Here is a 12,780-nt window from a genome sequence, read left to right as displayed (position 1 = left end):
TCAGAAAAATTACATCCCATTGATTTTGCAGGCTAGCCCTTGTAGAGGGAAGTTCAGGGCTGAGTAATGGGCGCAGCAGCTCAGCGGTCCGCATACCAACAAGCCTGGGGAAAGTGCTGATGCCTTTTTCCGTTATATGGGATTGTCTCATCTTGTAAGTGACGTTATGGATTGGATATTGACATGCGTTTTTCAGCCAGTGGAACAAGACGGCAAGGAAGCCAGAAAGCGCCAGAATGTGAAACCTAAGCCCTGCTTGGGCTTACAGCAACAGGTCGCTGGATTCGGCTTGGATGGGCTTACCCCGAATCTGGTCGACCGAGGTCAAAGCGGCAAAACTGGCACAAGCTTTGGAGGCATCAAAATGACGGCAAGGTTCGCTGCGTTCTCACTTTTTTCCGAGGACTCAAGGTGGATCTGGCCTCAGCTGGGTCCAGAAAAGCCTTGGCATGTCTGCAGTGGCCCTCACTGAGGATACGGGAGGCTCTAAATAATAGAGCGGCGGCCACACAGAGGCAGGTTGTCACTCCGGGTCTTTTCTTTCCGTGAGATGGAACGTCAGGACATACTTGACTTTGGCAGCCGTGGGGGAGGGAGGAGGGGTGGTTTCTTCCAGCAACTTTGACACCTAGTGCCACCTGAAAACCAAGTCAGCTGTCAAAAATAAGCTCGCTCAGCTCGGCTCGGCTCGGCTCGCCTCAGCTTGGCTCCCTGCCCCTGTTAGCCGTGCTGGGATGGCTAGTTTGGGCCCGTGTGATTTAGGCAGTGGTTCGAGCGCTTGGTTATTTAACAATAGCGAACTATTTGGAGCATATTAATTGCAATCCTAATTAACGTATCCAACCTGTTTGAGGCTTTATAGGGCAGTAAGATGCTAATTGCATGCAGTTTCTGGTTAGAACACATTACTTTCCACTCGTGACAGAATTAATTGGAGAAGACCTTTGGGTAATCACTTCAAGAGCGGTGGTTAATGGAAGAAACCGTAGGCTCTGTCTCGCTGGAAAAGTCTTATTACAGATAAACATGGTAACGAACATATTTTCGTGCTTGTTGAAGCTTCAGGAAATATTACATGGGAGAACATGGACTAGGGGTTTGACGCTGCAGCTGTTTCCAGGGAAACTCTACATTTGCTCAGTTCACGTCAAAGACAGAGAGTGGTACCCAACTTGATGCCTCCAGAAATGTCAAGAACCAAAGAAAATGCTGTGGATAAATAATGAAGGTTGCTGTTTTAAGGACAAGATTCTTTAGGAGGTTCTTCAATTTCAAACTGCTGAGGAACATCTTAGGGTTCTTACCACTATGATCCAAGGATCGCTGGCTTGAATCCTGGTTTGCCATCGGCTGCCGGATTCTGAGAGAGCACAATCGGCCTGGGATCATAGTGGAGAAAGCCTTTGCAAAGAGCTTTTCAGAGAGAGAAATTCAAGACGTTCCTCATAATTGGATCAAAATAAAAAGTAGTGCTCATAGCGATCGTGGTCCTAGACATCTACCACGTTAATGAACTACTCCCCAGGCCTTTCCTAGGTAGATCAGGTGCATCAGGGCAGGAAATACACATTAAATGACCAGGCCGCAGTGTCTCGGTTCAATATCACCTACTTTAAGGGTGCCCAATCCTGGTCCTGGTGATGTATCCCACTACAGAGTTGAACCCCAACCCTAATCTAACATACCCAATCCAAATATTGAAGGTCTTCAGGATCAGTTGAATATTAGAGCCAGAGCAAAGCAAGGCCTACTCTGATAAGCTCTGGTTTTCATCTTTTTGCAGACCCTTGAAATTCAAGGTTCGCCCATCTGCTCCTTTGTCCGGCAGCCCTGGCACCACCTCTGACTTGAGGACTAGCCTGAAGCTGTTGGAGCCCAGCCTGCCATAATGAGCTCAGTTGGATGGGCCGAACTGTCATAAGCTCACCTATTTGTCCACCTTGTGACCCTCGTTTTCCTGACTGTGATTGGGCCTCTTGGGTTGAGTATCCCCATGGAACGGAGCTCCACTGCCTGAGCCAGTTTTGCCTAATGCTGGCTCTTAAGGGGCCTTTCTATAGTCATCTAAAGGGGAACCTGAGCAGTGGAGTTGGTGGCTGAACGTTAAACCAACCGTCCTGCACTTTTTAAAGCAGCCTGCTCTGAAGCTCTGAAGACGAAAAGCCTTGGTTCGCCCCCAATCCCGTCTCCCACAGGTCTTTATTATTCCGCCGCAATCATTACTTCTATTTTCGGCCTCTGTCCTCTCCCCAAAGACAGCAGCCACGGTCTGATACCGTTTCTGGCCCTTCATTCACAGCTCGCATTTCAATTCAGTGTTGTGTTTGCTCGTAGGGGCCTGGCCTGCCCGATGCTGAATAAATCAGACCAATACCTTTCATGTTTACCTCGGTGCCGACCGCATGATCACATGCCTGCGCCGACAGACTCAAAGGAAAGTCCTTTGTTAACGGTTAAAACATCCAAGCGGACGTTTCGCTATCACTGCCCACGCTTGCCTCCAGCCACGACTGATCAATAACTGATGCTGCAAGTCACCAGGCACGGATCAGTCTGTACCTGCGAAAGGCTGAGGTCGTTTCATCACCTTTAACAAGCCTCTCAAGTGATAGTTTCACCAAGAATCGCATTTCCACACTGTTCTCCTCGCCGCAAATGTCGATCGGAGATGTTCGTAAGGCCGCAGGGCACCTACACAAGCCCAATCTGTTGGGGGTAGTCTCTCCAGACTGCTGCATTCATCACAAACATAGCTCTGTTTTGAGGGGCTGTGTTCAATGAGTCTACCAGATCCCTACGTAAGCCCTTCATACCACCTGACATAGGCCTACATAGACATCTATAGAGGCTTATTCCAATGTCAGGTGTTACAACACTTTGTGTATACATTGATGAGCACTGGCGCTCGTTAAATATGAACTAACCTCAATAAATAAATGCCTATGTAGGCTTACGCCGATCAGCCATAACATTAGTCCCAGCTACAGTAGCATCTGTCAGGGGTGGATCTACGTATTAGGCAGCAAGGAAGTGAGTGGTCAGTTGTTGAAGGTGATGAAGGTGATGGAAGCAGGACAATTTGGGCAAGCATAGGAATCCTAACCACTTTGACAAGAACCAGCCGATGGTGATGGCTAGACCAGTGGGTCAGAACATCTCCAAAACATCAGACGGGAGCTTCTGGTTTGCCAATCCGGAAGGCGCGTTATACCCCAGCTCTTATGTCTTCTTCTCTTCTTATGATCCCTCATGATCTCTGAGGGACCAGGTTACTGGAATATGGCATCTAAATCTACGAAGGTGAGCAAGGAAGACCACATCAACGCAGACCCTCTTAAAAAACAGACAACGACCCGAACATGATGACGCTAATCCTAATGTTCTCGATCGTCACCGACAATCCTCTTCAAGTTCCACCGTTTAAAAGCTACGACAACAGAACCCAACCAGAAAAACACTGCTCTTGAACGCAATGCTAATCTGGCGGATAGCCGTATGCTAGCTCTCAAGGCTACATGCGCTACCCTAATGGACTCAAACATGGTATGCAGTGGTCAGTACCTACCCAAAGTGCTCTGGAAACAACAAGCAGAGGTCTGTGCGTTGGTGGCTCTGGTGAACATGAGGCTGGGAGAGATGCGGCTAAGCTGTCTGGCCTGTGCCAGCGGTCGGGGGTGGAGGAGTAGCCCTGGGCTACAGTAAACTCCTATCAATATTGGATGTGCGAACTCCACCTCCACTCGATTTTCTACACCGGTTTATGGCGACTCCGCAGTCGGCTGTGGAAAAGATCGATACTCACAGCTCTTAAAGACGCGGCATCTGAAGTATTCTCTACCATACGTGATTTATTCTGGATTAAGTGAGTTACAGCACATGCAACCCCCCTCCCCCTCCCACCCCCACTCTCTCTCTCTCTCTCTCTCTCTCTCTCTCTCTCTCTTTCCTGCCTCACTCTCTCATTCTCTATCTCTCTCGCCTCACTCTCTCATTCACTATCTCTCTCTCTCTCTCTCTTTCCTGCCTCACTCTCTCATTCACTATCTCTCTCTCTCTCTCTCCATCTCTCTCTCTCTCTCTCTCTTTCCTGCCTCACTCTCTCTCTCTCTCTCTTTCCTGCCTCTCTCTCTCTCTCTCTCTCTCTCTCTCTCTCTTTCCTGCCTCACTCTCTCATTCTCTATCTCTCTCGCCTCACTCTCTCATTCACTATCTTTCTCTCTCTCTCTCTTTCCTGCCTCACTCTCTCTCTCTCCATCTCTCTCTCTCTCTCTCTCTCTCTCTCTCTCTCTCCATATCTCTCTCTCTCTCTCTCTCTCTCTCTCTTTCCCTCTCTTTCCTGCCTCACTCTCTCATTCTCTATCTCTCTCGCCTCACTCTCTCATTCACTATCTTTCTCTCTCTCTCTCTTTCCTGCCTCACTCTCTCATTCACTATCTCTCTCTCTCTCTCTCTCCATCTCTCTCCATCTCTCTCTCTCTCTCTCTCTCTCTCTCTCTCTCTCTCTCTCTCTCCCCCTCTCCCCCTCTCTCCCTCTCTCCCTCTCCCTCCCTCCCTCCCTCCAGCTGTGAGGGGTCTGTGTGTTTGTGCAGGTGCCTGTGCTGCATTGGCTTCCACCAACTGCCTGTGTGTGTGTGTGTGTGTGTGTGTGTGTGTGTGTGACAGAATCAGGGTGTTTTTGCTGACCATCTGTTTTACTGAGTGTGTCCTTCGGGTACAGATTTAAGCCGGAGTTTATTCCTGCCAACAGAATCTCAGATCACTGCAGTGTGATTTTACTGTGTTCGCTCCACATTTAACCCTTAATATAGAAATTTAACCCCAAATACATAAATATTATATATCCAATGATGAACATTAATAAATGCATCAATCAAAAATTATTAACCATTAATAAACATAATCTTTTCTACATTGGCTTCCATTGAAGGTTTTTTTTTTCTTCTTCTCCTCTAAAAATAGTCAAAAGCTAACTTGGAGATATGAGGTTTTTGCATAAAGCGGCAATATAGAACCTTTTTAAAAAGGGTTCCAGTATCGTTATGAGGTAAGAACCATTTTCTGGACTATATAGGCTTCTTTACAGTACAGTATACAGTATATAAATACAGTATTTAGGCAGCCAATCAGAAAAGCCCTAATACCCTTGTTGTTTCCATGCCATTTTTGAGGTGACACTTTATTGTGTGATTTTTTTTTTTAATTGTTTATATAAATGTATAAATTCAGTATTTTACTCATTTAGCTCAATAAACCCCATACACACGTTCTATCTGTTTCATAGACCCTAAAATTGAACCCTGTGGGACCCCACATAATATGCTTAACTGGTAGCAAATAATTCATAGTAAAGAAATATCTAATATCTGCATTCTTTTTAATTACAGAAGGGTCAAAAGGTTATAAATTATTAAAATAAATGATATTTGGGGAAAATCATAAATCTGCTTTTGTGGGGGTTTTTTTTTTCACGGACACAACAGCGTATGCGATCTGCACACATCCCCAGTGTAAGAAGCTTCCTCCAAATCTGCGTCCCCAATCAGACCTCCAGTGTGGGACAGGTAAAGAGTGTGTGTGAGCATGTGGTGGGGTGGCGGTTCCCGCTCGGTGCAGATGGATGAACAGTGCTTCTCTCATTTCACCCTCCAGGTTTCGTGGTTCTAAAGAGACGCTGCTTCAAGGTGACCTGTCCCAGGCCGCCTCCAGCTGAGCCTCTGCATGTCTTGGAGACGGATCAGTTTCGGTAGGAGTGGTGCCCACTGTCTGAACGAAGTACACACACACACACACACACACACACACACACACACACATAAAATGCTGTCTCACCAGCTTCTACCATGGTCGTCTTCAAAACAGAAAAGTTAGGCAGTATGGATGTAACTACGTGGAAACTTACTAACCTCACCCATCCCAGCCAGGACCTCCAGACTCACCGCAAACCCTGCCCACGTCAGAACACTTCACTGACCCTTCCTCTTCTGTCTGCTCTCCTTGATTCTGCTGATCAGCATCTAATGGCCTCAGTAAATACAGTGGTGGAGCTGACTAGCTGATGGATCCACATGAGTACCAGATCAGCAGAATCTAGTGCACTCTAGTGAAGTATTCAGGTGTGTATTACAATGTAATAATGGACTGGTGATGTCTATTAGCCCAGCTCAGAGTGGTGGACTAATGGAATGACTGTTGGATGTAGCCAACTAGCAAATATATTAGCCGAGTAATGGGCATACTAGCCCGATGTTGCGTTTATAGGCTTACAGGTGAATGAATTAACTGAGCAGTCAATTTATTAGACAGCTAGTGGATTTATTATTTATGAGCTGAGTTATGAATTTAGAAGCCTACTCAATGTGTGGATATTAACCAACTAGCAGATATAATAGCTTACTATTAAACAAATTAGCCAGCTGATATATTTGGCAACATGTTAATATAATAAGTGCAAACAGAAGGCAAGTGGATATTTTAGTCATCTAGCAGATATAATAGCTGACTATCAATAACATTATCTAACTAGCTCATATTATAGACAAATAGTGAACATATTAACTAACTAGCATAAATGATAGCCAGCTAGCACATTTATTAGCAAATGTGTGGCTGTTTTAGCCATCCGGCGTAAATAATATCTGTGAAGTGGATAAAATATGCCACCTAGCAGACATAATAGCCAAACAACAGACATAATGGCTCAGTATCCTATAAATTAGCCAACTAGCAGACACAATAGCTGACAAAAAGATATATTGTATTAGCTAACTGGCATAAATAATAGCCAGTGGATATTTTAGTCAACTAGCAGATATAATATCTGACTAGCCAGCTAGCATAAATAATAGCAGGCAACTGGATATATTAACCAACTGGCATAATAGCCAACTAGCCAATATAATAGACGACTATTGAATAAATTAGCCAATTAACTAATATATTAGCCAAATGGCTGATGAAATAGCCAAATAGTGAATGTATTGGAGAACTAGCCTTAATAATAGCTGGCAAGTGAAAGTATTAGTCGACTAGTGGATGTATTAGCAAACTAGCATAACTAATAGCTGGTAAGTGGATATATTAGCCAACTAGTGGATATATTAGCCAACTAGTGGATGTATTAGCAAACTAGCATAACTAATAGCTGGTAAGTGGATATATTAGCCAACTAGTGGATATATTAGCCAACTAGTGGATGTATTAGCAAACTAGCATAACTAATAGCTGGTAAGTGGATATATTAGCCAACTAGTGGATATAATAGTCGGCTAGTGGATGTATTAGCCAACTAGCATAACTAATAGCTGGTAAGTGGATATATTAGCCAACTAGTGGATATATTAGCCAACTAGTGGATATAATAGTCGGCTAGTGGATGTATTAGCCAACTAGCATAACTAATAGCTGGTAAGTGGATATATTAGCCAACTAGTGGATATAATAGTAGACTAGTGGATGTATTAGCCAACTAGCATAACTAATAGCTGGTAAGTGGATATATTAGCCAATTAGTGGATATAATAGTAGACTAGTGGATGTATTAGCCAACTAGCATAACTAATAGCTGGTAAATGGATTTAATAGCCAACTAGTAGGTACTAGTAGGTATTAGCCAACTTGTAGTTAACTTGCGGATATAATAGTTGACTAGCGGATATATCAGCCAGCTAGCGGTTACAGTAGCTGAGAAGAGACTGTATTAGCTGACTAGCTTATATAAAAGCACTTATAGACATATTAACTAACTAGTGTAAATATTAACCAGCTAGGAAACATTAGCGGTCTGGGGGACATAACAGCAGACTAGCGGATATTTGGCTGTGCTACTGACTAAATCGGGTCATATATTAGCTGAGGGATGGATACATTAGCCACATCCTTGGCTTGTCTATGCATGTGCAGCCCCCAGTAGAGACACACACACACACACACACACACACACACTTCTGCACTTTGGCAATGCCTCAAACAGTGACTGACTGCTCAGCTCTTAAAGGCCCTGTGGAACGACCCGTCCACCTATAGGACATCTAGTCAATGTCCCCCTCACTATCAGAACCGAGCACTCAGACGCTCCCTGAGACGCAGGGTCCTGCTCTGCCTCGAACAGGGTGGTAGAAGAGGTTGGCGTTATGCTGTGGTGCTGCCGAGAGCGGGGCGTGAGCGGTTGGGGGGTGGGGGGTGAGCGGCGTGAAAGGCACATTGGTGGCAATGAAGTGGAAATGAAAGGTGTTGGGAGAGTGTTGAAGAAAATAGGAACACTTTTGGGGGGGCAGGGGTGGGGGTTGCTGTGGCTTAGCGCTGCTGTCTCCTGTTACTGGTGGGTGAAGGGGTCATGTGAAAAGTTGGGTGGATAGGAAGCATGTGGATTTTTACCTTTAATTGATCATACGCTATATTGACAAAAGTTTTCGGACACCTGCTCATTCATTGCTTGTTGTGACATCAAGGGTATTAATAAAAATTGCTTTATCCGGCTTTTGTTGGAGCAACTGTTGGAGTAACTGAAGGCTTTCTACTAAATTCGCGAGTGAGCATTGCTGTGAGGGTTTGGTTGCATTCATGGAGCATCATCCATGTGTTCCAGGGAATGCAATTTGTCCCACTGCTCCACAGCTCAATGCTGGGGAAGGGGGCGGGGGGGGGTGTTATCAAAGGTACAAGGTGGCAGGTGTTTCCAATAAAGTGGCCAGCGTGTTCATCACAGGGTAGGTGTTTCTAATAAAGTGGCCAGTGAGTGGAGGTACAGAGTAGCAGGTGTTTCCAATAAAGTGGCCAGCGTGTTCATCACAGGGTAGGTGTTTCTAATAAAGTGGTCAGTGAGAGGAGGTACAGAGCAGCAGGTGTTTCCAATAAAGTGACCAGCGTGTTCATCACAGGGTAGGTGTTTCTAATAAAGTGGCCAGTGAGCGGAAGTACAGAGTAGCAGGTGTTTCCAATAAAGTGGCCAGCGTGTTCATCACAGGGTAGGTGTTTCTAATAAAGTGGCCAGTGAGCGGAAGTACAGAGTAGCAGGTGTTTCCAATAAAGTGGCCAGCGTGTTCATCACAGGGTAGGTGTTTCTAATAAAGTGGCCAGTGAGCGGAAGTACAGAGTAGCAGGTGTTTCCAATAAAGTGGCCAGCGTGTTCATCACAGGGTAGGTGTTTCTAATAAAGTGGCCAGTGAGTGGAGGTACAGAGTAGCAGGTGTTTCCAATAAAGTGGCCAGCGTGTTCATCACAGGGTAGGTGTTTCTAATAAAGTGGCCAGTGAGCGGAAGTACAGAGTAGCAGGTGTTTCCAATAAAGTGGCCAGCGTGTTCATCACAGGGTAGGTGTTTCTAATAAAGTGGCCAGTGAGAGGAGGTACAGAGCAGCAGGTGTTTCCAATAAAGTGGCCAGTGTGTGGTAGTCCATTGTAGAACTGCAAGTAGCTGAATGCATTCGTTAGAAGGGTGTGTCCACAAACTTTTGGGCATATAGTGTATGTGGCATATATTTGAAATCCTTATATTGTCACGCCTTTGGATTCTGTGTGGGATTATTGAATACATGAATGAATGATTGAATAAATATGAATATAATAATTCATATTAAAACACTAATAATAATAAAAGCTGTTTAAAGAAGATGTTTAAGGTAAGCTGATGTGCATTCTTATCTAAAGCCACATTTCCGTGCCCTTCTATTCTAGAGTGGGCGGACAAATCCTCCAGTGCGTGTTTTCAACCTTTGTGCGAAAGCAATCCCAGAGCTAAAGAGCAGCCGTCCTCGAGGCCTTTAAAGATTTCCCTTTTATCTCTTATTCCTCACCCAGTCCATTTATCGGCCGACAGTACGGCAAATCATTACACACCAACTGCACTCAGACAGAGAAGAGCTTAACAGGCTCACTTTAGTAGAAATAAGGACTCACATTCTGATGCGCTCCGGGGTCTCATCACGGTGGCGTCGCCGTGGATTTTGAGTTATTTTCGTTGTGGATTTGGGTCAGACGTCCGTGATTATGCTCTGTTGGAACGCATGGCCAGAGATCCCTCAGTTTCTGTGTTTACTGTCCTGTTTCACATTACCTTCTGAGTGGAGTCACAAGGTACGTGTTTCCAGTAAAGTGGCCAGTGAGAGGAAATACAAGGTAGGTGTTTCTAATAAAGTGGCCAGTAAATGAAAGCACAAGATATGTGTTTCTAATAAAGTGGCCTTTAAGTTAAAGCACAAGGTAGGTGTTTCTAATAAAGTGGACAGTGAGTGGAGATACAAGGTAGTAGGTATTTCCAATAAAGTGGCCAGTGAGTGGAGATGCAAGGTAGGTGTTTCAAATAAAGTGGCCAGTGAGTGGAGATACAAGGTAGTATGTGTTCCCAATAAAGTGGCCTGTGAGTGGAGATACAAGGTATTAGATGTTTCCAATAAAGTGGCCAGTAAATGGAGATACAATATAGGTGTTTCCAATAAAGTGGCCAGTGAGTGGAGTTACATGGTATTAGATGTTTCCAATAAAGTGGCCTGTGAGTGGAGATGCAATGTAGTAGGTGTTTCCAATAAAGTGGCCAGTGAATGGAGTTACAAGGTAGTAGATGTTTCCAATAAAGTGGCCAGTGAGTAAAGATACAGGGTAGCGGATGTTTCCAGTAATGTGGCCAGTGAGTGGAGATACAAGGTAGTAGGTGTTTCCAATAAAGTGGCCAGTGAGTGGAGATACAAGGTATTAGATGTTTCCAATAAAGTGGCCAGTGAGTGGAGATACAATATAGGTGTTTCCAATAAAGTGGCCAGTGAGTGGAGTTACATGGTATTAGATGTTTCCAATAAAGTGGCCTGTGAATGGAGTTACAAGGTAGTAGGTGTTTCCAATAAAGTGGCCAGTGAGTGGAGTTACAAGGTAGTAGGTGTTTCCAATAAAGTGGTCAGGAAGTGGATCTGTTCAGGCTAATGTCAGACATAGGGCCCATTCAGAAGACTCAGCTCAGATTTGCCCCCAACCCCCCCCCCCCCCCCCCCCACACACACACACACACACACCATGCCAACAGTGTCGTCACTCATTAAGGCTGAAAACACAAACCGCGAGCCGCCGGGATATTCCCTCTCCGCCTGCGGACGTGTAAAACACGCGGGTATTAGGACTAGACACTTCTGCAGAAATGCTATTTGCAAGTCTAATGTTCCTGGCAGCTTCTGGCACGGCAGCGTTTAATGAATTTAAATAACCCACTTAAAACGATGACACGTATGTGCTGAAAGATTGATGCGCCCGCTGCCTTTAGCCATAGCGTCTGACGGCCCCCGATACAGTAGCCGGAGTGGGCCGGGCCTGAAGACAGGGGACGGGACACGAGGGAAGGAAAGGATAAGAAAGGCTACTTTCCTCATCCTTATCCTTTTCTTCTTCTGATCAAAAGAAACATTTATTAATCAAGCAGGAGGTCCGACATGCGGTCTGCATAATTTACGAGGAGGTGAACTGGCAGTCCGGCCTCTGGAAGCCTGTGGTTCTGGTCTTTGCTGGTCTTTGCTGGTCTTTGCTTGTCCAGCCCAGTTTAACAGTAACCTTTGGAATAAAATTCTTGGTTTTAATTAGTGTTTCTCCATTTAGATCCTCATTAGCTTAAGCAACCGCCATCCAGGAGTCTGTAGACATCGCCGCATTAATATTCATGAGCAGATGCGCAAGTTCTAATTTGATTATCCATTTTTTAAACCCACTGCCTTCTCATATTCGGCTAAATTTAAAACACGCTGATGTGGAGATGTGGAGCAGTGTACCGAGCCAGATGAGCGCCCACGTGCCAGTTTCCCCATTAAGCCTCAGCCTGGCCTAAGAACAGGCCTCCAGTGGGGTTCACCATAGACCATTAGCACCGTCGCTGTTGATGTAGACAGGTCCGGCTCTGAATAGTAGCACTGCCCCCTACTAAAATTCCGCCGGCATCGTTTACAACCTGCAGCCTTCACTGGGCTTCAGCACAGCCAACAGGAGGAAGTCCCTCCAACATGGACCAAAGTGGGCCCAAGTGTGTCACGCAAAAGCTCCGAAAGCTAGGAATCCTCCTGTGAAAGCTCCTCCCACTCTGCCCATGTAAGCATTAGCAGCATTAGCGGCATTAGCAATGAGTGCCCTGAACACCACAAGTTGCAAAGAGACACAGCATCGTATTTCTACAGTAAACTACTCACCAAGACCCGGCGCTGAGGGCTCTGACCCGGCGCTGAGGGCTCTGACCCGGCGCTGAGGGCTCTGACCCCGGCGCTGAGGGCTCTGACCCCGGCGCTTATGGGTCTGACCCGGCGCTGAGGTGTCTGACCCGGCGCTGAGGGCTCTGAGCCGGCGCTGAGGGCTCTGAGCCGGCGCTGAGGGCTCTGAGCCGGCGCTGAGGGCTCTGACCCGGCGCTTATGGGTCTGACCCGGCGCTGAGGTGTCTGACCCGGCGCTGAGGTGTCTGACCCGGCGCTGAGGGCTCTGAGCCGGCGCTGAGGGGTCTGACCCGGCGCTGAGGGGTCTGACTCGGCGCTGAGGGCTCTGACCCCGGCGCTGATGGGTCTGACCTGGCACTGAGGGCTCTGACCCGGCCCTTAGGTGTTTGACCCGACGCTGAGGGCTCTGACCCAGCCCTTAGGTGTTTGACTCGACGCTGAGGGGTCTGACCCAGCGCTGAGGGGTCTGACTCGGCGCTGATGGGTCTGACCTGGCACTGAGGGCTCTGACCCGGCCCTTAGGTGTTTGACCCGACGTTGAGGGGTCTGACCCGGCGCTAAGGGCTCTGACCCGGCGCTAAGGGCTCTGACCCGGCACTGAGGGCTCTG

Source organism: Salminus brasiliensis, chromosome 16 (assembly GCF_030463535.1).
Source record: "Salminus brasiliensis chromosome 16, fSalBra1.hap2, whole genome shotgun sequence".
NCBI classification, from domain to species: domain Eukaryota; kingdom Metazoa; phylum Chordata; class Actinopteri; order Characiformes; family Bryconidae; genus Salminus; species Salminus brasiliensis.
The sequence above is the reverse complement of the archived record's forward strand: the minus strand, read 5'-3'. Positions refer to the sequence as shown.